We start from the raw sequence: 26,617 nt of genomic DNA, 5'->3' as shown, positions 1-26,617 counted from the left end.
AATAGCACTCACCCAATTTATTTCATGTGGTACCAGATTAAATAACTGATTCATTAAGAATCAACAGATGAAGATCCCCTTATCAATATCATGCAGATGAGATACTTAGGTGCATATAGATAATACTCGCAGAGGCACTGTGCTAGAAAGCAGATGTTTTTCTTCAAATTTATGGTTAATGAGAGACATCAAACATATGATATTTGCCCTGCTAAGCATGGTTTGCCAAGAAAGAAAAGGTTTCTAAGCATTCACACATGCTCTAGCCTATCTGTGTGAACACACGGGAGTCAAGACTGTTGTCTTAACAAAAGAGCACATCTCTTCTGAAGAGCCAAGACCAGCTCTAGCATTGTTGTATTTTTTTTTTTGATAATGGTAATTACTTTGCTTTGTCCACCTTGCATTGCTTTTATGAATTAACTAGATGAAAGCCTCCAGCCAGTAATGATAGCCAGCTTTCCTTTGGATCTCTGCCAGCAACCTATAATTAAAGTGTTTTCTTGAGAGAAGACCACTATATAGTACCTATTGTGCATGATGTCCTTGGAACTTGACTGCAGTAATTAAAAAAAAAAAAAATCTCTAATTTATCTCATGGCATATTTCCATGGCATACAGAAAAGAGGGAACTGATTAGTGATGGCCAACACGGCTTCACTGAGGACAAATTGTGCCTGACAAATTTGGTGGCCTTCTATGATGATGTTACAGCATTGCTGATTGAGAGATGAGAGACTGGTGTCATCTACTGGACTTGTGCAAAGCATTTGACGCTGTTCTAAAAGGCATCCTTCTCTCTAAACCAGACAGACATGGATTTGATGGATAGATCTCTTGCTGCATAAGGAATTGGCTGGATGTTTGCACTCAAAAGAATTGTGGTCAATGGCTCAATATCCACGTAGAGCCCACTGACAAGTGGAGTTCCTCTGGGTTTGGTATTGGGACTGGCACTATTTGACACCTTTTTGGTGACACGGACAGTGGGACTGAGTGCAGCCTTAGCAAGGTCACTGATGACACTGAGCTGAGTGGTGTGGTCAAAATGCTGCCTGGAAGGGATGCTAGCCAGAGGGACCTTGAGGGCTGGGCCCATGTGTACCTCATGAAATCCAGCAAGGCCAAATGCAGGGTCCTGCACCTTGGCCAGGGCAATCCCAAGCATAAATAGGCTGGGCAGAGAATGCACTGACAGCAGCCTGGGGAGGAAAAGCTTGGGGATGTTGGTTAAAAACAAGCGCAGCGTGACCTGGCAATGTGCACTTGCAGCCCAGAAAGCCAACTTTGACCTGGGCTTCATCAAAAACAGAGTGGTTAGCGTGTTAAGGGAGGAGATCCTGCCCCTCTGCTCTGGTGAGACCCCACCTGGAGTGCTGTGTCTGACTCTGGGGCCCCAGCACAAGAAAAACATGAACCTATTGGAATGAGTCCAGAGAAGGGCCATGAAGATGATCAGAGGGATGGAGCACCTCTCCTGTGAAGATGGGCAGAAGGAGTTGGGGCTGTTCAGCCTGGAGGTGAGAAGGTTCTGGGGAGGTGTTATAACAGCCTTCCAAAAGGGGAAGCCAAAAGGGGAATCCTAAAGGAAACCTCTAAAAAGGCTGGAAAAGTGCTTTCTACAAGGGCCTGTTGTGACATGAAAAGAGGTAGGTGTGGAAGAATAGAATGTAAGAAAATAGTGCAGAAGGCAGTCTCACACCTGAGGAGTTGCAGCTGTACCAATCACCAAAGATTAGGAGCAGGCCTGCCCTTAATAGGCCACAGCTGTGTCCAATGAGGAGATGAGTGCTATAAAAGAGTGGGTTAGCTGGGTGAGGAGAGGGGTGGAGTTTGTTGTCTGTGCTGTGAAGAGAGATGGTGTCAGTGCTGTGAGGAGCTACCCCTGAGAAATCACTGAAAAGGTATGGAACTTTTGAAATATGATGACAACAGGTAGGTGTTTTAAACAGACAGAGGATAGGTTTGGATTAGAATCTGTAAATAAATTCTTTACTGTGAGGATGGTGAGACACTGGAAGAGGTTGATTTGGGAAGTTGTAGATTCCTCATTCTTGTAATTATTCAAGGCCAGGTTGGAAGTTTGAGCAGCCTGATCTAGTGGAAGATGTCCCTGGCAAGTGAGTTAGGACTACAATATCCTTAATGTCCCTTCCCAGCCACATCATTGCATGATCATATTGCCTCTTTCTGTAGCTAGTTACATCTGGAGACTGTTGCAAGTGAAGCTGTATTTCATGGTAATGTAAAAACCATACAATCACAGAGCAATATGGATGCACTAAAATTGGATATACAAATAAAATATCTTACAGTGAATTAAGCTAGTTAAAATGAAGGGATGGTCCCAGAAGTTTGGTGTTTGCAGAGTGAAATACTGGGAGTATCTACTGAATTTAAATACACACCAACACTACTCTTAATTTTCTGACATAGAGAAGATCCAAAAGTTCAAGTCTTGTTTGCCACATAAGCTAATATTGCTAAACAAAAGGATTTTGTCCTGGCTTTAGCAAGAGACCTTTGAGAAGCTGCTTTATATACTTAGAGCTATCAGGCAGATGGAAAGGCTTTTTGTTTATTGAGAGACAAACCAGAAGGAGCCATTATCTGAGCCTGGGCCATCATGGTAAAGACAGGAAGATTTCTATGGTTGGCATTGTGTGTAGGTTTTTAGAACCTCCATGTTCTGCCTAAATGAGATAATAATTGGAAGTCAAGAACCAGCCAGCAGAAATCATTATTATTTGTCCTTAAATAGAACAAAACCAGTGCATCTCAGATACACTGGTTAAAAAAAATAAAGTGAAGACTATGAATAAGAAATTTGTCTTTTACATCAGCAGTTGTACTGTTGCTATTTTAAATTTTGCATATGTGAAACAACACTGTTTGTGTAGTTTAAGGGTACATGGGTTGGTTTACCCTATTTTTGCCAAAAAATACCTGTGTTATTAGTAACAACAGTCAAGTTAAAATCCCTACTTGAAAAATTTTCAGCAAGTTCTGAACATTCTCTAAATTGCTAAGGTCAAGAGCCAAAAATATCTGTAGAATATTGCTTCACACTTGGTATGCTTCAGTAGAGATGCAGCTATAATTAACTGCTATTGAAGCAAAAACTACTAAGTATTCCTGATTTAGTTCTTTTCCGAGTAAAAGCTGGGAAATTTGATGATGGCTTTGTTAAAAGACTTCAATTTTTGTTGCTTGTTTTGTATTTAAAGGAAGAAACTTGAAACAAATCGATCAAGTTACAGGATGTGTGCTCTTGATTTACGTTTGTGTTATGTCAGTCAAATATCTCTGTTAAAACAGATTAAACACCTTGTTCCTGGTGGCTTTTCCTTCATATCAAAGGCACCTGCAGAAATATGAAGTCAGACTGTTCTTTAGAAACTGCAAGGAAACAAATTACTTTTTAAATGGACAGGAGTATTCAGAAGCTTTCTAAATGTTTTCTAAAGTCATCAAGATTTTGAAAGAAGCAAATTTTGATAATGTTCTTGGAAAAAAAAAAATCTGGCTCTATTTGGATTAACAAAGTTCAGCTTTTTATATGCAATTTAAAAACTGTTCCTTGCACTGTGTCTTGCTGTGTTATTACTGAAATGAACCTCAGTGTACTGACCATCTACATAAAGTTTATACAATTAGTTTTTTGGGAATTTCTTAATATATACATAGAAACTGTGCTGCAAATACCATGCTTGTCTCAATTTGCTTAATTTCTTCGTTGTATTTTCATTCAAATTCCAAATGATGGTGATATAGAAATTTTAAACTCTGGGGACCTTTTATTCACATGGAAGCTGCTTTAAAAATTGATTATTCTCTTGAGTAAATCAGGATTTCAAGTGTCATTGTGCTGGAAGCATCTGTTTATATACAGGATCTGCCAGCATCCCATTTCTTTCCAGCAGCAATGCCAAATAATCATAAATAATGGCAGAACTCTCCAGTCTATAAAGAAAAAAAGTATCCAGAAATTAGTTTAAGACCTATGTAATTAATATCTTTTGCCTAATCCTCAGTAGGATGTTGTGCATTCCAGATTATGTGGTGATCTAAGGAATTGCTAGATCCAATAGTCTGGTTCCTTTGCCCAGAAGAAAAATGGATCCAGGAAACTAAAATCTTGGAAGGAAAGCAGGAGAAGAAAGACATTTTGGAATCTGTTTTTTAAACCCCCAAACACAAAAAACTTCAGTTGTTTATACAGTTTGGAGTACATTATGAACTTGTTCCTTCCATGTACCCAAACATGATAGATGACTTGCAGACAGCTAAAGACTTTGGATATATGAGGCCTCTAAGACCAGTAAATTTAGTTTTACAGGAGACTTTTCCTTGAGATTCTCCCCTTTCCCAATTAGAAATTCTGCAAGGCCAACCTGTTCAATACACCACAATCAGATGAGCTCACTGTCTTACTGTCCAACACTGTCCAAAACACAGCAGACTGCTGCCAGGTACAGGCAGATCTGAAAGAACCTTTCTCCTCAGGCAGGACAGGGGCCTCCTGGATGGATTCTTTAAGTGTAAATATTCATCTTCTTATCAAGCGCCATCCCCTTTAGTATTACTGGTACAATGGGAGAAGACCAGAGACCTCAGCTGCAGGTGAGTGGTTTAGGTTGAGAGGATCTCTCCCAGCTTTTTGAAGACTCATGGGTTGTGCCTTTCCCACTGGCTGAGCTAAATGCAATTCAATTTTGTATTTTAACCAGCTACTTATAGATTTCTATTGTGTTTATCAGTTTTAGAATTCTACGTTATAGCGACAGTAGCTATTTCAGATAGATTTTTGGTGCACTTTTTCCAGCTAATACTTACCTGTGTCTGTTTCTTACTCACTTTTTCCCTGTGTTTGTTTTACAGTCCATTTGACTGATTTCTTTTTCCTATTGTCTGCAGTCAGGTGCAGTTTGGAATGCTTACATAGGTTTTGCCCTCAGGAAAAAAAAATCCAAACAATTTCTTGGCAATCAGACATCAATACAAAGGTTTCTTTAACCCAGAGATATTAAAGATACACAAGTTAAAGTAAGCAAGTTGGAAGTCAACGATTCTTTCCTAGATGTCTATTTCAAAGACATCTTTCTAAGATGTCCATTTCAAAATTTTTCTAACTTCATATTACTGATCCATTGGAACTTGGAATTGAAGTTTTAAAATTCTTTATTTGTAGATTCAAATGAAAGTAATACAAGAATGAGAACATTTGCAAAATGTAATTTTGATCTAGTTCCAAGCAGAATATCTTGTGCTACAGATGTGCCTCAATACTAATTGATTATTTCTTTAGCAGAAAAGCTGTTTAGAAGTGTTTCAAGATACAAACTGACACTGCAACTGTCTGTATGGCAGCAAGTTATACTGTGTTTTCACTTCTTTCATCTTCCTAAAATTGAATATGGCCAGAAGGAGTGATGCAGCTTCACTGAATCTTATGCTAATGCTTTCCCAGAAAATGTTTTCTTTTCTCCCTAAATTATTCATTGAGCTATTAGAGGTCTGAAATAAAACTTTAATTAGTTGTTAGAGGCTTCACAAAGTATGACCTGCTGGAACGTATGAATGGAGTTGAAAGGGAGCCATCTGACTACAGGAATTGCAGCCAGGGGAACAGGACATGGGCAGAAACTTAACATCTGTTGCAGATTTCTAGTCTTTTGGGCAATGTGATTTTTAGCTGGAAGCTGAATGATAGCTTTTAGTTGACTGCATTATGGAGTACAATAAGATATATAAAATGCTGTCTTAAATAATGTGTGCTGTCGTTTTCAACTGGTGATTTCACATTGGAATGCACTTGCCTGTCCAGAAGCCAAAATTCATCAGTCTGAGGGCATATATCATGTTATCCAGTGCTCAGCATTATCTGCTCCTGAGACTGTAATTTTCAGCTGCCCTCCACTCTGTTCTGTAGCTTTTTGTTTGAGACAGAGAGGGAAAAGCGGACTGGAGTATTGAAAGCCACAGGAGGAACTTATGTACCTGCCTGTCACTAAAAACAACCCTTTAATATACTTGAAATAGAAAAAAAATCCTACTTATATGAATTCAGATGACAGTGAGGCTCAATAATTCAAAGATTTCTTTTCTTGGATGTCTGCTTAGACAGAAACAGCTCTTTACCTTTATTCTATTTAAGTTTGCCATAGTTACATGCCCATCTCAGGCTGCAGCATTGTTCTGGTGACTTCATTTCAGGATAAAATCATGGAGTTAAGTATAGGTATAAATTTTTCAGGAAAAATGACTTTCAGCAAATTGGAAAGTAACAGCATTAGCATTTATCATTTTATTGAAGGATTGGTAAGGTTTAAGAAGGTTTATTAGCAATGCTGAAGTCAGATATATTGTCATATCTAAAACATCCACCACATTGTTATTGTCATTGGGGCTTAATATTTCCTCAGGTAGTTACAGGAATTTAAAAAAAAATATAAACCTGTGAAATGCTGAGAGCATGAAATTCTGTGTAATAGTAATAAACTTTATGACAAGTGAGTAAGGGCTTCTGTGACACTTCAGTAAAGGGTGGTGTGGGCTGCTTTTCTCTACAGGTAAAAGATGGCAGATGAAAATAAAGCAATCCTCACTAATGATCTTGCAGTCCTCTTCTGCCCAGTGAAGTTGAGGTTGATTTACCAAATACACGACACCAACAAAGAATAAGGGCAGGAGGGAGTGGTTAAAGGACTAGAAAACTGCCTAATACAAAACTTCAAGAGCATTAAGAGGGGGAAAGTCTTGTTGAATGAAACAGGAAGGGAAAGAAAGAATAGAAATCAGACCATGGTGTCACCAGAATGTTTGGAGAAAAGCGGTTCTCCACAGCACTAGGACTGGCTGAATAACCGGCTTCACAGTTCACAGATTTGTAGATGTTTTTCTTTTTAATTTGGCTTAGTTTCAAATTGGAACAATTCCATTTTTTTAAGAAAAATTTCTTCAGAAAAAAAAAAAATTCCAGGAAAATGTTTTGGAAACACTGACATACTGTGTTTCCAAAACCACACATTTCTCCCTGACCCTACAGCTGCCTAATGGAACTGGCATTCAGAGAGCAGCTCCATGGGAAGGCGAGGTCTGGGGTTTGACTTTGGGCTTTCTGTTTTCAGGTCAGCCACCATGGGCAGGCAACAAGTAATGGGTTTAAACTGAACTATGAGATAATTTTTCATATATACACAATAGCTATATAAACACATATGAAATACATACAACAATTTTAAAAAATTATCTTTTCTGTTAAAGTGTCCAGAAGGAATTGTGGAACTGCTTGTAAAATGTTTGTCTATGGTTTTTGAACTTTTCACATCCCTACATAGCAAATCTAAGCATAACAGCTGATTTTCATTTCTTCTTTTGCTTTTCAGAATCCATTTTAAAAGAAATCCGTAGGTGATCAAACATTTTCAATCCTAAATTTAATAGAACTGAAGTAGATAATGAAGAACTGTAATCTCTTCCATTCATATTTATTATGATTATTTCAACTGCATGTGGTATGCAAATGTAACCTGGAAAGATAACAGTTAATATTCTTTGGAATATTCCCTGCATCCCAATTTTTTTCCCAATCTTTTGCTAAATAATTCCTTCTCCAAAAAGTCTGGCTTCTTCAAGCCAGTGCATTTTCATACTTTTAAGATCCAAGAATAGAAACAAAAGCCTTTTTCTTTCTTTCCTGTGGCATAGCAACACAGTTTGAATTTTGAAATGTTAAGTGTCCAATGCTCACATTTGTGTGAGCTACTTGTATTGAAAAAAAAAAATCCCTGAAAACTGAAAAATGCAACTTGCAAAAACATGGTTATTTTAAAATGACAAATTACAGTATTTTGGTGCATACCAGCATGCAGCAGAAGTATGAATAGCTCATGTCATTTGTAATGAATCATCCACTTGAACTAACAGTGTGGAAAAAAAAGAGTAAAAGAACGGAGTGAGGAAACCACAGAAATTAATGAAAATACCGAAGACCTAGATTCTTGTCTAGATAGGCAATTATTTAGAGCTCATATATATAGTCATGCCTATTTTGATCAAAAACTTTCCTGGGATCCACTATCTGAAAAACTATCTGAATGTCTTTTACTTTATCTAGCAAAGATCTTGTTGCACACAAAATTTGCTGTTCTTAGCTGTTCTTAGCATTTCCAGAACATCTTTTAACACTTTCACATCACATTCAGTGTATTTGTTTTGTGATCTGAACTGTTAAAAATGATTGGGAACGATAAAAAGTTAAAATTCTGATATGAATTGGTGTATTTAGGAAAACTTTACCAAAACTTTATGTTCTCTGTGATTAATAAGGCTCTTTCTGGGTATTTCATTGATTAGATGAGGTAACTGAAATAAATATCAGCTTTTCCAAGGAGTTAGCTGGAATGTGCACTCTTATAGTGACTGAGATATATTTCCCTTGACCAGTGATGTATTTGCCTGCAGTGGAGACCCAAATGCAAATGAAAGGTGTTTCACAGTTCTCCCTGAAATGGGACAAAGATTTTTTTGTAATTAAATAATTACCACATGGAGATGAATTCCAAATTACTACAGAAACTTGAACACACAATTTGAACATAGTTGAACCCATATTTTAGAGGCTTTAGATATTTATGCTTGTATTTATGTTTAGAAAGAGAACATATCTTAATATAAATTTTCTAGATTTAAAATGTTCCTGCAGACAAATTTCTGATGTGAACATGCATGCCATTGCACATAGGATTCAATCTCCCATTTTTAAAATGTGTGAACAGTAATTTTTTTGTAATTGTGTTCTTTACATTTATATATATATGTATATTTAATAATTGTTTCTCAAAGTTTCAGTAATTTTGGCTTACTGCTTGAAATTCTAGGTCTGTGTTTTCATTGCAGGACTGGTCATGACAGTCACAACTTTTTTGATTTAGATGTCTGGTGAAATAAATGTAAATCTTATAGTCCACTTTATGCTGAGTAAGTTCATAGTAAAAGAAGAGTATATTTATTTTACAGCTTTGTGAATCCATGGAATGAAAATTTACTATTCTTGAGTTTATACTGAGAACTCATGAAAATTTTTGAAAGCAGGCCTGTAAGAAATTAAAATGTATTTGACACAAATAATCTAAGATATCAACTAAAAGAATTCCTTTGCTTTTAGCAGAAAGTTGGTAATATAACTGGGAGCAGAACTCTGGTGATTTAGGGTTATTCCAAGTTTATATGAATACTTAATGCCAAATACCAAAAATAATTGTATTAAAATAACTTAAATTAGCAGATTCAAGATTTCTTGTACTTATGTGCATTTATAAAAATATGTAAATATATTATCAAGGAACTGAATATAGATTAACTTTCTGGGTTTGATTCTACTTTTAACTCACCTTAATTTTCACTACTTCTCTACTTGGAGAGCTCACTACAGTTTCGAGGTTTACAAACTCAGAATCACAGAGTCATAGAATGGTTTGGGTTGGGAGGGAGCTTAAAATCTCTCTCCAATCCTCCTGATATGAGCAAGAATACCTTTTGAGAGACCAGGTTGCTCAGAGCAACATTCCAGCTTTAACCCTTCCAGGGATGGGACTTCCATAACTTTTTGGACAACCTGTTCCAGGGCCTTACCATCCTCACAGTAAAGAATTTCTGACTAATATCTAATCAAAACCTGCTCTCTTTCAGTTTGAAGCCATTTCCCCTTGTTGTGCCACTGGAGGTTTATGTAAATGCTCTTCTACAGCCCCATTTGCCTTGTGTTCTGAGACACATTTTCAGCAGTTGGCCCTTTGCAGTCTTTGCTTTCTGAAATATAAAACTGAACAGTTAATCTTGTATAAATATTTGTAGATAATAGAGCTGGCATATAATTTAATACTTTTCTCAATTTGAAGGAAAATGTTTCAACCCTTGGTTATATTAATTGTGAGTAACCTGGAAATGTTCCCATTTTTAAGGTGTCAGTTTACAGCTGCATTGTAACATAATCTTATCTGAACCCTGTACAATCTGTTCCAAGGCTAGGGACATTAAAAAACAAAAAAGAAAAGGACAAATGTGTTTTTAATCAATAGCTAATATATGTGTGCAAGAGAGATTTTAGTTTGAAATGTGTGTTGTTATATTTGGAAATACTTATTTTAAAATGAAATGGTAGAGTGTAAGAACACAGAAAGGTATCTCTTATTAAACAGAAATACTGTTCAAAAGTGTAATTTTCAGTGGTTGACTTTTCTATATTTTCTCTCATCCTGTTTTGAAAAGTCTCTTGGTAGTACCTACTATTAACTATTGTAATAAGCTGGATTTTTGAGAATGCATCCAAGAAATTCTAAATGGGTTATTTTACCCTAATACTCCAAAATACTATGTATTAAAACAAGCACCAGTGTGATTAGGAGATGGTTGTAAGGCTTGTGTTGTAATGAAGATCACCAGTAATCTTACCAGTCTCTCCCTCTCAGAGATCCATGGCCTGGGACACAGTGATAAAACCAGGAAAGAGCCTTCAAATTCAATTGATGGCTGAAATTCTGAGATACTTAATAGATTAAAAAAAATCTTAGTTATTTAATTTAGTTTTCTTAGTTTTAATTTTTAGGATGCCTTGTCTAGATACCTACATATTTTCAAATATTTGATTTTCTTTTAAGTGTAGTCTTAACTCAGATTTTCCTGGTATTAGCAAACAAATGTGGGAAGAAACCTTCCATTTTATATAGATGGAGAAATCAAGTTGCATCTCAAGCTTTGTATTGCTTGAGTCTCAGAATAGTAATCCCTTTGAAAATCAATATTGAGTTGGTAATATCAATGAAATATAATTTTGTTAATGGTCTTTTGAATTTCTGCCTTTGTGTACAGCTTTACAGTACTAGCTCTATCAAACCTATAACATATTGTGTTAAAGCAAATACTGACCTTCCTTTCCCCCCTGAGCTCCTCCCAAGGCTTCAGGTAGCTAGAAGCTGATAAATCTAGTTTCTAGGTTACCAGTGAACCAGATGGTAACACACAGGAAAAAAAACCAAAGAGAAAACCATGTTTTTTCTCCACTTATTTAATTATGTTTTCATATAGTTCATTAGCCAAGTTAACTTCTGCTAAAATCACATTTTGTTCCAGGAAAAAGATTCTGCTTTTCAAAATGTGACTAAAATAACGAAGAGTTCTGAGATATAAGTTCCTAACTGTTAAAACATGCTGTCATGCAATATAACAACATTTAATACATGCAACCATGTAATTATGCATAATAACTAGTGATCATTGTGTATGCTGATAGGAAGGATAAGGGGGGGAGCTGGTCCTCTGCACCTGCAGAAAGCAGACAACTCTTCTCACTGTGGAGGAAACAAGATAATGACAGCATGATATAAAATACAAACATTTATTTTTTGCAATAAAATACTAGGAAGAAGTCTATCAATTAAGGTTTGTTATTGGGAACAGCAAAATTATGTTGTTTGTCAGCCTAAAGACAAACAAAAGACTTGTGGAATGAGATCCTTAATTCTGTTTACCACGTAGCTGCTGAATCCATTATTACTATTTTGAAGAAGATTTATATTGGTTATTTAAGCTTCTGTTTGGGATAAACTCCCTGTATACATATTAAACTCTTCATTATTTACTTCACGACTGAAGTAAATAATGAAATCGTCAGCCCATGTGATCTGATATTTTACTAAAAGAAAACAAGCTGCTGTGAAAACAGAATTGTACTAATGCTAGGGCTCTCAGCAGGCCTTATTAGCTCAGGCACAGTCCTGCATTAATGTAGCTAATGGCTTTTGGGCAGGCAGTGCCTCCCTTCCTGACGATTTGGAGTGGGGCCTGCCCACGGCTCTCTGCATCCAACAGCAGAAGCACACACTGAGCTGATCTGTTATTTGTGAAAAGCAACTGAATGTGTTTGGGAAAGATTAAATTCTGCCGAAATATTCGTGCTAGCGTAGGAACGTGGCTACCTGCCATCTGGGGCTGATGAAAGTGGGTAAAACTGCTCCTGGAGATAAAACCCAGTGCTTTCAGAGAGTGAAGCACCCCATAGCGCTGAAGCTGTCAGAAAACCAGTACATATTATCATGTTTTCTCCATGACTTTCCACAAGAAAAGTCTTTGGAAGAAGAGCTGATGGACACTATTTTCTCTCATTAACAAGATTTATCAAATCTTTAAATTTTTAAGAGTGTTGTGTCACATCCTTTATGTTCTGAGCCTTGGACCAGGATGTTAACTAGAAATGGTTCAGCAGTACTGGTGGGCAGGTTCCTTGTGGCATCTCAGATGTCACTTCTGTTGACTTCACAAGGAGAGCTGTCAAATGGTGATATTAATATATAGCAGGTACAAACATGAGAAAGCCAGTCCTCCTAGTTATACTTCAGTCAGTCATGATGTCTAATCTTTCCTGTTGGAGGGAAACATCTACCCGTATTTGTTAACAAATAATGGACTCTCAGTGGTTAGTTTGTGCTCCTTATATGTCAAAATTGTTTTTAAAGTAAAACCTGCACTGTAGCACTGGCAATGGATAGTGCTGGTAAGTATTTGCAGTGGTTTGTAGGAGAACTCTCACTCAAAAGGCACAGTGACTATCTGAGCAGTCTTTCATTTTGGCACAGTCCAGATAAGGAGACAATGAACTTAAGTGCACAGGTTAAATACACATTTTGAAAATAAGGTCAGATTAAACTGGCTCCAGAAAAACATTGATACTATAATGGTAGATTGGAGCAGCAGGTCTCACTGTAGTTACTGTTTAACTTTTAGACTGCTGAACATATAGCAATAAACGCATCAATAACATAATTTCTTGTTTGCTCTTCAATTCTTGGAACGTTCTCGCAAATCCAGAATTCCCCAACTGCAGCCAGCTACATTTCACTGGATTGAACTCAGTAACTACGTGCAGAGCCTCAACAATGCGATCCTAACTTGTCATAGTCTGGATGACAGTGACACAGCGCAGGCTGTGCAGGGACACAGCACAAAGCTGCTTCTATTGAACAGCCCATCTGCTTGTAATAAAGCTTATACTAACAATAATTAAATATAGTAGAATCAAGAGAGAGAACACAACTCCTTCATATCCTACTAGAAGAACATTACTATATACTTAGTGCTAATGTGCAATAATCACGTTCACAAACTGACAATTCCAATCAGCACTGTAGAACTATACAATTAAAGCAGCAGCATAATTAAGAGCACAGCTTTCTGATAGCCCACATTACTAACAAATGACTATAAATTTGAATAATGTTCTCATCATGAAATTGGCCATTAATCAGATCATAATCAGCATTATTGCCAATCATAAAAGAAATGGATTATCTGGTTTAAGAGCAAGACAGTGTCCTTCAGCTAATCTACAACTCCAGGTTGCATATGTGTGTCACATATTTTATCTCAAAATCCTTGTTTTCTAAGCTTCTGATTTCCTCTGTCTAGAGTTTTGTGCGTTTTGTGTGTTTTGTGTGCAGTTCAGGTAATACATGTCAGAATGGATAAATGGAAGTGAGAAACAAGTCAGCCCCTCTGAATTAATCAAAATGAAGGAAATGTAAAGAAGTAAAACTGAAGGCTATTGACACTGCTTATTTCTTTGGGAAAGCTGTACTCAACTGTGCAGATTTCTATTAGCATAAACAGAGTTATGTGTGAGATTAATTTCAAGCTTATTGTTAAGAGAATATTTTCACAAATATCTTGAGAGACATAAGCGTTAGAGAAGACTTCTAAACCTGTATTACCCCTAAGATAAGCGTGGACACACTTGCCTACTTTTTTCTTGGCGTTGCCTTCAGGAGTTTTCTTTTTTGACCAGACTGGAAGCTGATCTTAACAGCAAAATGTTTTCCTTTGGCCAAATCAGGTGAACTGATTAATGCCAGAACCATCACAGCCCAAGCAGTGCACCCAGGCAGGGAGACAAGGTGGGGTCAGAGGTTTAGAGAAGTTTAAGCAAACCTGCAAACTTTGCAGGTGGTCATTCTGACTTGCACCAAAGCCTCAGAAAACAATGGGCTTTGGATGGAACTAAACACAGGTAGTTTCTCTGAGAGCATTTAGTTATGAGTATAGAAGAAGGTTGAAACGCTTGCAACTCCAAATGCTATTTTCTTACAAATAAATGAAATATTATTGATATAATAATTATAATGATGGCAGAGTTTGCCTATTTATAACTAATAACCTAAAGACTTGTTGACAATTTGGAAACAAATCCTCTTAGCTTCAAACTGTGAATTAGTGGTTTTTTGTATGTATCTATTAATAATATTTTTTTACACTTGTGATAATTTAAGAAAATCATTAATTTTGTAAAACAATGATATGTCTTTATTAGACCCACTTAATACAGTTGTAAAAGACTTTATTAGTCATGTAAATCTTTCTTCTAAGTCTGAATTTGAAGCAAAACTGCTCCAGTTAAAAATAGTTGGAGAATAAGTGTATTAATTTAATGTAATTCCATTAAATAATTAGACAATATGAGAGAAAAAAATGATTGGATTGGTATCTGTAGAGCAAAGGGTGGTATTTTCAAGCAGAAAAGTGATAAGACTTTTGGATGGATGGACTAAGATAGTAACCCAATTGGTGAAGGTTACAGCAATTCTGAAGCCCTACAAAAATCATTCCCTGGGAAAATCATGCAATTATTGGAATTCAGTCCCAAGCACCTAAAGGGCAATGACATAATCCAGAAACTCAACACAGATTTGCCAGGGCATAATTTACTTGACCAAGTTCATTGTCTTCTCTATTTATATGACTGGTTCTTTGCAGGAGAGGAGAGTGGGGAGTGTGATACAGTTTGACTTTCACAAGGTTTTGGACACCATGTCCTGCAGCATTTTTTCTTTGTAAGCTGAGAAGTGAAACCTCAAGAATGGGACTGTTAGAAGAATATTAGCTGGACCAACAAGTTTGAAATGCAATAATCCATGGTTTGAGATCTGCTGGGTAGTCAGCTGTGGTGGTGTTCACAGGGGTCCCAGGACCAGGGAAGAGACGAGGATCTGACTCCATGTTTCAGAAGGCTGGTTTATTATTTTATGATATATATCATAAAGATATATATCATAAGATAGGGGTAAACTCAGTTGCCCAGATGAAGTGCATGTATACAAATGCACGCAGTTTGGGCAATAAACAAGAAGAGCTGGAGGCCATGGTACAACTGCAAAGTTATGATGTAGTTGCCATCATGGAAACGTGGTGGGATGACTCATATAACTGGAGTACTACATTGGCTGGATACAGACTCTTCAGGAGGGATAGAAAAGGAAGAAGAGGAGGTGGCGTAGCTCTTTATGTTAAGCAAACCTTCGATGCCATTGAAATTGAAACGAAGAAGGGGTCGAATGTTTATGGATAAGAATCAAGGGGAAGGACAACTATGCCGACATCATATTGGGAGTCTGTTATCGTCCACCCGATCAAGAAGAAGAAGTAGACGATTTATTCTATAAGCAGTTGTGCAACGTTTCAAGAGCATCAACCCTTGTTCTTGTTGGTGACTTTAATCTACCAGACATCTGCTGGGAATTTAACACAGCAGTAAAGAGGCAATCAAGAAAATTCTTAGAAACTATGGAAGATAACTTTTTGTTACAGCTGGTAGATCAACCTACCAGGGAAGGGACTACATTAGATTTGTTATTTACAAACAGGGATGGGCTGGTGGGGGATGTGATGGTTGGAGGTCGTTTGGGGCAGAGTGACCATGAATTAATAGAGTTTTCAATACTTGGCGATATTAGGAGGAGCACGAGTAAAACTCGTACATTGGACTTCCGGAGGGCGGACTTTGGCCTGTTTAAGAGATTAATTCAGAGTGTCCCTTGGGAAGCCGCCCTTAAAAATAAAGGAGTTCAGGAAGGGTGGGCTTACTTCAAGGCAGAGATCTTGAAGGCGCAGGAACAAACCATTCCTGTATCCCGAAAGATCAGTCAACGGGCCAAACGTCCAGCCTGGCTGGGTAAGGAGATCTTGGAAGAGCTCTTGGAATAAAAAGAGGACGTATCAGAGTTGGAAAAAGGGTCAGGTCTCCAAGGATGTATTCAAGAGGGCTGCTAGAGTATGCAGGAAAAAAATTAGGGAGGCCAAAGCCCAGTATGAACTCAGGATAGCGACTGCTGTTAAGGATAACAAAAAATGTTTTTATAAATATATTAATAGTAGGAAAAAAGGTATGACCAGCCTTTGTTCCTTAATGGACACAGGTGGTAAATTTAGTATTTACAGATGAGGAGAAGGCAGAAGTGTTCAATGCCTATTTTACCTCGGTTTTTAATGAGAAGATAATTTGCCCTCAAGACTCCCGTCCGTCTGGACTGGTAGATGGTTTTAGGGAACAGAATGGTCCCCACATTATCCAGGAAGAGGCAGTTATAGAACTATTGAAATGCCTGGACATTCACAAATCTATGGGACCAGACGGGATCCACCCCAGGGTGATGAGAGAGTTGGCGAGTGAGATTGCAAAGCCACTCTCTATCATTTACCAATAGTCGTGGATTACTGGTGAGATTCCGGATGACTGGAAGCTGGCCAATGTGATACCTATTCACAAAAAGGGCGCAAAGGATGATCCTGGCAATTATAGACCAGTCAGTCTGACATCTATACCTGGCAAAATAATGGAACAGTTCATATTACGTGCCATCATGCAAGACTTGCAGGACGGCCAGGGTATCAGACCTAGCCAGCACGGATTTAGGAGGGGTAGATCATGTCTAACTAACCTGATCACTTTTTATGATCAGGTAACCCGGCTAGTGGATGCAGGGAAGGCTGTAGATGTTGTTTTTCTGGATTTCAGAAAGGCCTTCGACACTGTTTCCCATAGCATACTCCTACACAAGCTAGCTGGCCATGGTCTGGATAGGAATACCCTTTGCTGGGTTCAAAACTGGCTGGATGGCCGGGCCCAAAGAGTGCTGGTGAATGGTGTCACATCTGGCTGGCGACCAGTCACCAGTGGTGTCCCTCAGGGTTCTGTGTTGGGACCAGTTTTGTTCAATATTTTTATTGACGATATGGATGAGGGCTTAGAGTCTTTTATTAGTAGTTTCGCTGATGATACCAAATTGGGTATGTGTAGATCAACTAGAGGGGTGTAGGGCTCTGCAGAGAGACTTGGAACGGCTGGACAAATGGACAGAATCAAATGGGATGAACTTCAATAAGTCCAAGTGCCGAGTATTGCACTTCGGCCATAATAATCCCCTGTACCGATACAAGCTGGGGACGGAATGGCTGGATAGTGCCCAGGTGGAAAGGGACCTGGGGGTGCTGGTTGACAGTCGATTGAATATGAGCCAGCAGTGTGCCCAGGTAGCCAAGAGGGCCAATGCCATCCTGGCCAGTATCAGAAATGGCATGGCCAGCAGGAACAGAGAGGTCATTCTTCCCCTGTACTCGGCACTGGTGAGGCCTCACTTGGAGTATTGTATCCAGTTCTGGGCCCCTCACTTTAAGAGGGACGTTGAGTTACTTGAGCGTGTCCAGAGGAGAGCAACGAAACTAATAAGGGGCTTGGAACACAAGCCATACGAAGAGCGACTGAGGGAGCTGGGGTTGTTCAGCCTGGAGAAAAGGAGACTCAGGGGTGACCTCATCACTCTCTACAACTTCCTGAAGGGTGGCTGTAGTGAGCTGGGGGTCGGCCTCTTTCTCCGGGCGACAACAGATAGAACAAGAGGACACAGTCTCAAGTTGCGTCAAGCTAGATGTAAGTTAGAAGTAAGAAGGAAATACTTCACAGAAAGAGTGGTCATAAACTGGAATCATTTACCCAGTGAGGTGGTAGAGGCATCATCCCTTGAAGAATTTAAAAAAAGACTGGATGTGGCACTTGCTGCCATGATCTAGCTGAACAGTTAGAACATCGGCTGGACTAGATGATCTTATAGGTCTCTTCCAGTCTTGAAAATTCTGTGATTCTGTGATATTAAAACTATACTAAAAAGAATAGAAGAAAGGATTTCATGAGAAGGCTAGCAAGGAAAGGAAAGAATGGAATGATGTTAAAATCTTGTGACTGACCACACAGTCTGAGACAGCTGGACTGTGATTGGCCATTAATTAGAAACAACCACATGAGACCAATCAAAGATGCACCTGTTGCATTCCACAGCAGCACATAATTATTGCTTACATTTCGTTCCTGAGGCCTCTCAGCTTTTCAGAAGAAAAAAATACTAAGGAAAGGATTTTTATAAAACATGTCTGTGACAGTCAGCAATGACTGTAATACCCTGGGCTTGATATCAGACTCGTATTGTTCAATGACCTTCAGTGGTGTTATGAATGGTGACACAGTGTACCCTCAGCATGTCAGTAAAGGGATAGCAGCTGACTGAGTTAGCAACACCTGAGTCTGGAGACATTGAATAAATCTGAGGATTGTGCCAGCAGAAATCCTGCAAGGTTCAACATAGAAAATTGGGAAGTTCTTTTTCCCTATGCAGAATTACCCTGTGTAGACTGGGATGTGACTGGCTGAGAGATCTGCAGAATAGGGCTGGGATCTTACAGGTGATATCAGGCTGAATGAGCAGACAACATGCTCTCGCTGGGAATAAATTCTGCAGTAGACCAGGCTGAATTTTGAGGAGATGGACCCCAGTCCAAAAAACTTGCTATCCTCTTTACTTGTCACTGGAAAGGCCACTCAGGAAAAGTTCATTCAATTTGGGGCTCTGACGTTCAAAACATACATAATGAAATTGGAGAGGATCCATCTGGGCTAGCAGGATGCTCTGGTGCCTGCAGAACATCTCCAAAGAGAGGCTGAAGGACCTGGGCTGGTTATTCTGGTGGAAAGGAGAATGATGGCCCACCCAACATCTGCTTACAACTATTTAAAGGGCAGCTGGGAAGATGACAGGGTCAGGTTCTTCTTGGTTGGACAGATTATGTAGTAAGGGCAATGGGCACATGTATCTCAGACATTATGAAGTTTTCACTAGCAGGGAGATGAAGGACTGGAACATGTTCACCACACCAGTTATGGGACCTCTGTCTCCAGATGTATTTGAGGTTTGGCTACAGCAAGCCTTGACCTACCTGACCAAGTGCTGGCTGTAGTCCTGCTTGAAGCAGGATGTTGTATTAGATGGTAATCAGAACCCCTTCCCACTGAGATAGTCCTGGGTTTTTCAGCTTTGTAGGCTGGTACTTCCATTTCAGACTTAAAGAAAGAAGTCTGAGTAAGACTTTATTTCTTAACCAGTCAGGTGAGCAAATATAAAATACCAATTTCACAGTCTTTCCTTTAGTGATAAACTTAGCTTGTGCCTGCTGTCATCAGTATCATGGAACACTCTTTCAACAGTTTTATTTTTGATTGCTGTCTTCCTTTGGACCTCAAATCAGTCAGACTGTTGTAAATGGATATGACACTCCACTGGTTTCCTCTAGTGGTTTATTCAGTTGCTTCTGGTTTATACTGATAGATGATAACTGTAGAGATTTGCCCCACAATGATGAGAACTCAGTGGATATAAAATCAGTACTAATGTGTCAACTGCTACATAGATTTTATGATTGTTCTTTCTATTACATAGGATTGCACGGTTATCCTAAGGCCAGAATTCAACATTTTTGCTTTTCATACTCTTGTGATAAAGACCAACTGCTATTTTAGAAATGCTGGTGGAAATAGTTTCCCCATATGAGAAATAGATGTATTTCTTCTTAAATTTGGACAGTCAACATATATTTAGAACTCTTGTTTGAAAGAGAAGATGAGCTCTCACCCTGTGCTCCTGTTCTACTGAATACCTATTCTAAATAATTAAATTGTTTTGTAGAGACTGTAAATCATACATATGAGACATAATGTATGTTAAATTAAACAGGCAATCATTGTAAGTGACAGAAATATACACTATAATAACACAAGGAAAAGAGTATTTGAATGATCTGTTCTGAAAACTTTTTTTAAAAGAATGTATATTTAATATAATTTTGGGAAATAGCAAGCTTTTTTTCTTCCTAGTTAGTTGTGTACTTTGACGGCAATAAAAAGAAGCATAATAAGAACATATGGAATATGGACTTTCAAAAAGAAACAGTTGGCAAATCTGTGCTTCAGATTGCTGTCAGAATATCAGCCTTTCGGCAAGCTTGGAGTAGAACAGATGGGAAAAGTCAAAACTGGTAATAGTTTTCCACAGTTAGCACAGGAGAGCAAGTTAGCAGTCTAATTCATCCTTGGCATAATATAATTGCCTTTTAATCTTTTATTTTAATGGTATTTATGTCTAGGGTCTTATTTTTTATATTTCTATGCTAAGGCCAGAGAGTCGCTTTAGAATGCACACACGGGCTGGGGCTGATGTACCAGATTGTGATGACTGAGGGAGGACATGAGGTTTACCTGTCACCAGAGCACTGGGCTCCATTTCATCCACCCTGTCTGAAATGAAAAGCCATGTGATGTATGGGAATGGGATGAATGGCTGTGCCAGGTCCTGTTTCCACAGGGTGCCTAGCTGTGACAGGCATCATTGTAGCAATTTGGATTTCAGAAGTCTTTTTTCTCAGAACTTCAATGAGACTTCCTATGGACTTAAAGACTCTGCACATGCATCAGTTCCTTGAGGCTTGTGCATTGCTGGAATGATGATGCATCTCTGTATTGAAGTGACTTTACAGGTTTCCAGCATTCTACAAATACAACTTGAATAGATTTGACCTTAAAAATGGTGATAATAATACAGTTTTTACTTGCTGAAGTATAGTTAATATCATCCCATGTATATTTAGGACTAGGTTCCTGGTTCTTGGAGTATGGGGAGGAATCTATGCACACATTACATGTTAAAACAAAGGGATACCTTTATAGCAATGTGAATGGAAGCTTGGGATAATAAATATTATATAAAATTAGGTGTTCTTGAATAGATGGAAGCTTTCTGGATTAGAGATACCTTTGAGGATGGGGTATTATGATAATCAATGAGCAATCAGGGTAATTCTCGAACTTCATGCAAGAGCTCTGTATGCTGTGTAATTTTAACTATTAAAACATCAAATTTGAACTAGTAATAGTTATAGTATAGTAATAGGACAGTTCAACGCATCACATCTTCTGCTTTGCCCCTGCTTATGTTCTTTTCTGAAATGTCTGTGGAATCAGCAGACATGCTGTTCTTGCTACAAATATTATGGTGCAACTTGGAAGAATACAGTGTATCTTCTTCCTTCTCCACCTTTCTCTGGTGCTGTCCATCATGGCTTTGAAAGTTTTCGTATCACAGTGATGCTATGCTGCCAATTATGAATGCATTTCCCAGGAAAAACAGCAGACTAGGCTTTATTTCAGTCTATATATTTTTCAGAGTAATTTCTGCTAGATAGGTTAAATTTCAGAAATGCCACTAGGAGGTAAATATCAGAAGATTTTATGATAAATCTATGATTTTAAAAACATCAATAATTGCAATGTCATCACATAGAAATAAGATTGTGTGGCAATAAGTGAATTGAAGAATGAAACTCAGAAGCTCATAGCTTTGTGAAATAGCTAAGAACATATTACAGCATGCTCTTAGGGAGGATTCATAATTTGAGCTTGACCATGAAAAAAGTAATTCAAATTGTTTCCACATTTCTAAAAGACATAAGAGGAAATCACAGATCAGTAAAAGGCAAAATAGGCTTCAATATCAAAGTTTCTAATGCTAAATTTATTTAATATTTTATATTATGCTTGGTCTTTCTGGGAAATTACTGTTCTATGTAGACTATTTTAAAAATAATTTATTTAACTGAGAATCTCTTACAAAGTACATGAGAAATAATTTACTAGACAGTCCCAGAAAAATAATTCTCAAAATATTTCAGTATCCAAAGTGCTATTGCTGAAATGCATGGTGGAACAAACGTAATTCTCTGATTTTAGACATCAAAGTCAGGCGTGAGTTGTGGAAAAAAAAAATCTAAATTCTCTGCATGACTACCTAAATGATAGGAATTTTTCTTCCTTTTGCAATCTGAAGATAAAAATACCTTTAATTTCTACTGAAAGCAACTATAATAACAACTGTGCACATAGCCTAGTTCATACATTTATACCTTCCTATTACATTTCAAGCCCTTGCATTTTAACTCAGTTTCTTGAACACATTGAAATGAACAGATCTCAAAGGAAATGAAATATGAATGGAAAAAGTAGATCCCTGCCAAAATCTGGTAAAACTGCAAAATTGGCTCAAGCAATGATCTGGGATGGTCAGCTGAGTTCAGACATTGGAGCTGGGAGCTTTCTGTCTCTGCTGTAAAGCAGCTCAGGGTAGCTCCTTGATTTTTATTTGCTTGAGAGAAAAGACCTGATGGGAAAAGGTGATGAGGGCAAGGAGCTTAATGACACTGAAAGGAGAGGCAGAAATGAGAGCAAGCCTGAAAATCAATTAGCTGCCCATGTGGGGCTGGGGCTGGAACAGTCCGGGGACAAGAGGGAGTGACATGTTTTCTGGTCCCTTCAGAGTGGTGTGCTGAGGAAGGAGTAGGGAGGAATAATATATTATCAAGTACTTAAAACTCTCTATTAATGCCTACTGAAAAGGGAGGTGAAATTATTTTTTCGGATTAATCTAATTCTGCAATTTCTAGTTGTTTGCTCAATGTCACTTTGTTTTTCTTTTAATATATTTTATTACATGTTTCATGTGAATTATTTTTCAATATATGGAAAGGTTGTTTTAAATTAAAATTACACCAGGGCTGGGTTGACTGTCTGGTTTCAGTTGAAGGGAATTAAAAGACAGTAAACAGATCAAACTTAAATATACATTTTAGTGGAATAGCTTTTGTAGTAAGGTTTATTTCACACGTTACCATTCCCCTGAACTTTTTAAAACAGCATAAACAGACAAGCCACACAGTAAGGGAATTTTGCCCTTAAAAATAAGCAAAAAAGGCTCCTCAGCAGGCTTGCAAAAATGACATTTAAAAACCTCACTTCTTCCCTGTTATTTTAAAGGCTAAAACACCAGGCATGGATTTGATTCTGATCATTTATGAGCTAATTACTGCACTTTGTACTGAAATAGCTCTCTGGGATTAAAATTTCTGGTTGCAGCTGTGGAAAGAGAAATTCAGAATATTAATGAAGAAAAGATTTTTGTTATATTGAGTATTTTTATTCAGTTTTTTGTGTTCTATCCTTTTCCACTATAAACTGCAAGAGAAAGAGAGAATGACAACAAAAATTGAGAATTTCTATTTGATTGTTTTTTAAACTTATTTCTTAACACAGAGGACAAAAATATTATTGTTAAGATAATTAACAAAAATATTAAATACATTATTATTATTACACATTAAATGCAACTTCACCAGTTTGATATAATTGAAATAAATGGAAGATATAAGTGGAGAACAGCAGAAGATAAAAGCTCTGCAAAGCTGAGACCAGCTTCTCATACGGGGTATTCTGTTCTTTTAAAGTACAATATGTAATACAAATTAAGCAAATTATTTGGAAAGATAAGCAAAGGATGTTATTTTCCTTTTGTCCTGCGAAGTATTTCTTGGTCAATACTGCTTACCTAAAATTTCTGGAGCACTGTATGGGTTATTTTCTGTGTGTGTGTGCCTGAGCAGGGACTTCAGGCTTCCAGTGCTAGAGTTCAGCCTCGGCAGCCATCCATGTGCAAAGTATCCATCTGCCTTCAACTGGAAATGCTGCTGCTGCTAAGGACATTTTGATTTAAACTCATGGAACTGGCTAAGCTAACTTGGAGGAAGAAGAAAATCTCTGAAATCTAGTATTTCTTCTTAACCTTTTTCTTGTGACAGGAGAAATTCTTCCTCTCAGCACCATGACTTGTCCCTGAGTATTTGATTTACAGTTGATTTATCAATCTGCAGGTTATTACATGTACAGTGTGACCAGCCACTTCTCCAAGGTGCTCCTCACATCCATGCAGGAGAAACCAGGAGCAGACTCCTCTACCTCTCTAGGCCCTACCAGAGACAAAAAGTTTTCCTAGAGCCTCCTCATATCAGGGCAGGAGCAGGCTCTGGATGACAGACCTTGCTATGCTGTATCTTGCAGACAGCATCCTACTTCCTAAAATATTTTTCCCTTAAAAGTGGAATGAAATTGCCACTGGTACACTTTTTATTTCTGTCACTTGACTTAAAAGAAAGCTTTCTGAAAACATACTTTTCAAAGGATAAAAATGAAAAGGAACAGTATTTCAAAATTGTGACTCAGTGTTATCAGTGTGAGACTTAAATTGCCAATAAACAGACTGACAAAATAGTTTTGCATGTATTGGTAGTTAACAGAGCTGTAAAATATTCCATGAGTAAATAAACATCTGAAAGGAATATTTTTTCTCTTAATTTTTGTCTTAAACAAAAAATGAAGAAATACCTAAGTGGTATTAACCATAATAGTTTTGCTTGGGAATCACAGCTTTTCCTGTAGGAAGAGGCTTCCATGAGGCACAGTGATTTGTCTGCTGAAGTGCATGTGATTTCTCTGGATCTCTTTGGGTGTTTGATATTGACAGAAATGAGTTTGGCTGAGCCAGGGCTGTGTAATGGAATACAACAGAATATCAGACCAGCTCACAAAAAGTGTGGTGGGCAGCTGGGCCACATGCCTGCAGAGAGATTCCCCATTGTGCAGTGGCCGAGTGCTGCACACCAAAAGTTATAAAATAGAGGCCTTGTCTGTGCACACAGTTATTAGAAAAGTCACAGAAACAGTGTATCCACAGCACTTGATTCATGAATTAAGCAAAATGGTTTAAATCTACTTTGGAATGCCATTTTTTTCTGTAGTAAAGCACTTTTTGCATGCATTTAATTTTACTATGAATACTCCCATTGATTCCAATGGGACTCGCAGATGCAAAAGCTTGCAAAATTTTGCAAGATTAGCCCTTTCCCAGTAGAATTATTTTTGGATATGTATTGGCTCAGTAAGGATGGGAGTGAGACTAATTTATCCAAAAATATTTATCAGAGAAGGTGATATATAGAAACATATTTCTAAACATACTGTTCTGAGACTCTAAATTTCAGCCTAAATTTGGAATAAGTGTGTGCCACACTGTACCTCAAAGGCTCTACAGGTCTGGTTGTCTGAATGTAATAATGATCCACATCCTAAATGATTTAAGATGCAGTGATGTTTGCCTTGGAAACAATGCTCTTTTAGGGAAGATCTGCCTCTCTACATCATATCAGTGTGTGTATATGCATGGGATCTCTCTGTCTCTATATAAATATAGATTAATAGACAGATTCATGGATTAATTAATTTTTTTTTTGACTCAGTAAGTATCTCTCTCTTCTAATAGTGGTACTGGCACAACATAGATGTGCTATGGTGGGAATTTCTTAAGACAAAAGTGCAATCATAGCTCTCCATTACAAAAACCACTGCTTTGGTTTCACCATGCCTATCTTTGAGGGACCTTTGGCCAGGGGTGATACTCTAATTTAGTGAAGAGCCTCAAGTCTTGCAAAGGCAAAAGAGTTGGATGGTTAGGACTGTCATGTGTGACCCCCACTGATGACATCAGATCATAGCAAGGTCACCCTCTGGGAAATGGAAACAGAAGTGTTTCTACATTTTGTTGGAGGCAAGCACGAAACAACAGTAGCAGAATGTGCAATGCCGAAAGAGAAAATAAATTGGTTTGGGGCAGAATGATTAATAGCTGAACCCAGAGCAGATTATCAAGTAAAAATAAATTATTTTTAATTTTAATAATTAACTTTAAAATAGAAGTAAGTAGAAGAGAAAAACTGAATATGATTTCAAGTGTTTTATGGAAATACACCAAAGGATATTAGAAAGAAAATGAACAAGCAGAAGAAAAATATTCCTACACTTTGCGATTGGCTTTTAAGAAGAAAAGCAAAAGTGGCATGGCAGTAGCTAAAATATATTTTATCATCTTTCTCTGTGAAGCATTGTCATCAGTTGTGAAAGTCTGTTATAGGGATCAGTGACAATTTGTAACTAACTTTTGAGGAACAAAGAATATCCATTTAAATATTCCATTGCTGCTGATAGAAATCAGGTAAGGAGATCCTGGGGAATTAGTACCTGTTCTCTTTCCTTGCAGACAGAGAGGCAGAATTTCTCATACCTCTGTGCTGTCAGTTTGATTGATATAACTGTGGAGAGGGAGTTCATGCTTAGTTTGCTTAGCAGTTTTTGTTTATTAAGAATTGATAATGGTACTCCATGACAGGTCTAGCTCTACTGTGGTAGCTGCAGTTCTTTTTAAAGAGCTGGCATTTACAGAGTAAGAAATAACTATAAACAATCAACAACTATTGTATGGCAGAAACCTGAAGAATGTTGACTGCTTGCTTCTTCCCTGGAATGTCTCAGTGCTTTTGCGCTTGTGACTTTCCCAGGTATGACATTTTGCACTTATTTCGAAGAAACTGTTTCAAGACAGCAGCTGCTTGAAAGCCACTGTGCTGCTACCTAAGGAAACTGCATCTTCAAAATATTATTAAACTGTTGTTTTCAGTCATTGATTTAGCTTGGTCCTGTCTTCAGCTTGCTGTTATTAACAAATTAGAATTACAAAAGGCGATGTTTGGCCAA

The 26,617-nt window shown here is 37.8% G+C and overlaps 1 long non-coding RNA gene across 1 annotated transcript; it reads left to right on the top strand.

The window, feature by feature from the left end:
• Window positions 1–1,831: 1,831 nt before the first annotated feature.
• On the top strand, window positions 1,832–13,434 carry LOC132072842 (uncharacterized). The gene is made up of 3 exons (XR_009418410.1): window positions 1,832–1,904; window positions 4,507–4,623; window positions 12,868–13,434. It is a non-coding gene; the product is annotated as an uncharacterized LOC132072842 (long non-coding RNA).
• The last annotated feature ends 13,183 nt before the right edge of the window (window positions 13,435–26,617 follow it).

This window comes from Ammospiza nelsoni, chromosome 4 (genome assembly GCF_027579445.1).
Source record: "Ammospiza nelsoni isolate bAmmNel1 chromosome 4, bAmmNel1.pri, whole genome shotgun sequence".
Lineage (NCBI taxonomy): Eukaryota > Metazoa > Chordata > Aves > Passeriformes > Passerellidae > Ammospiza > Ammospiza nelsoni.
This window is presented reverse-complemented; position numbering and strand designations above follow the sequence as displayed.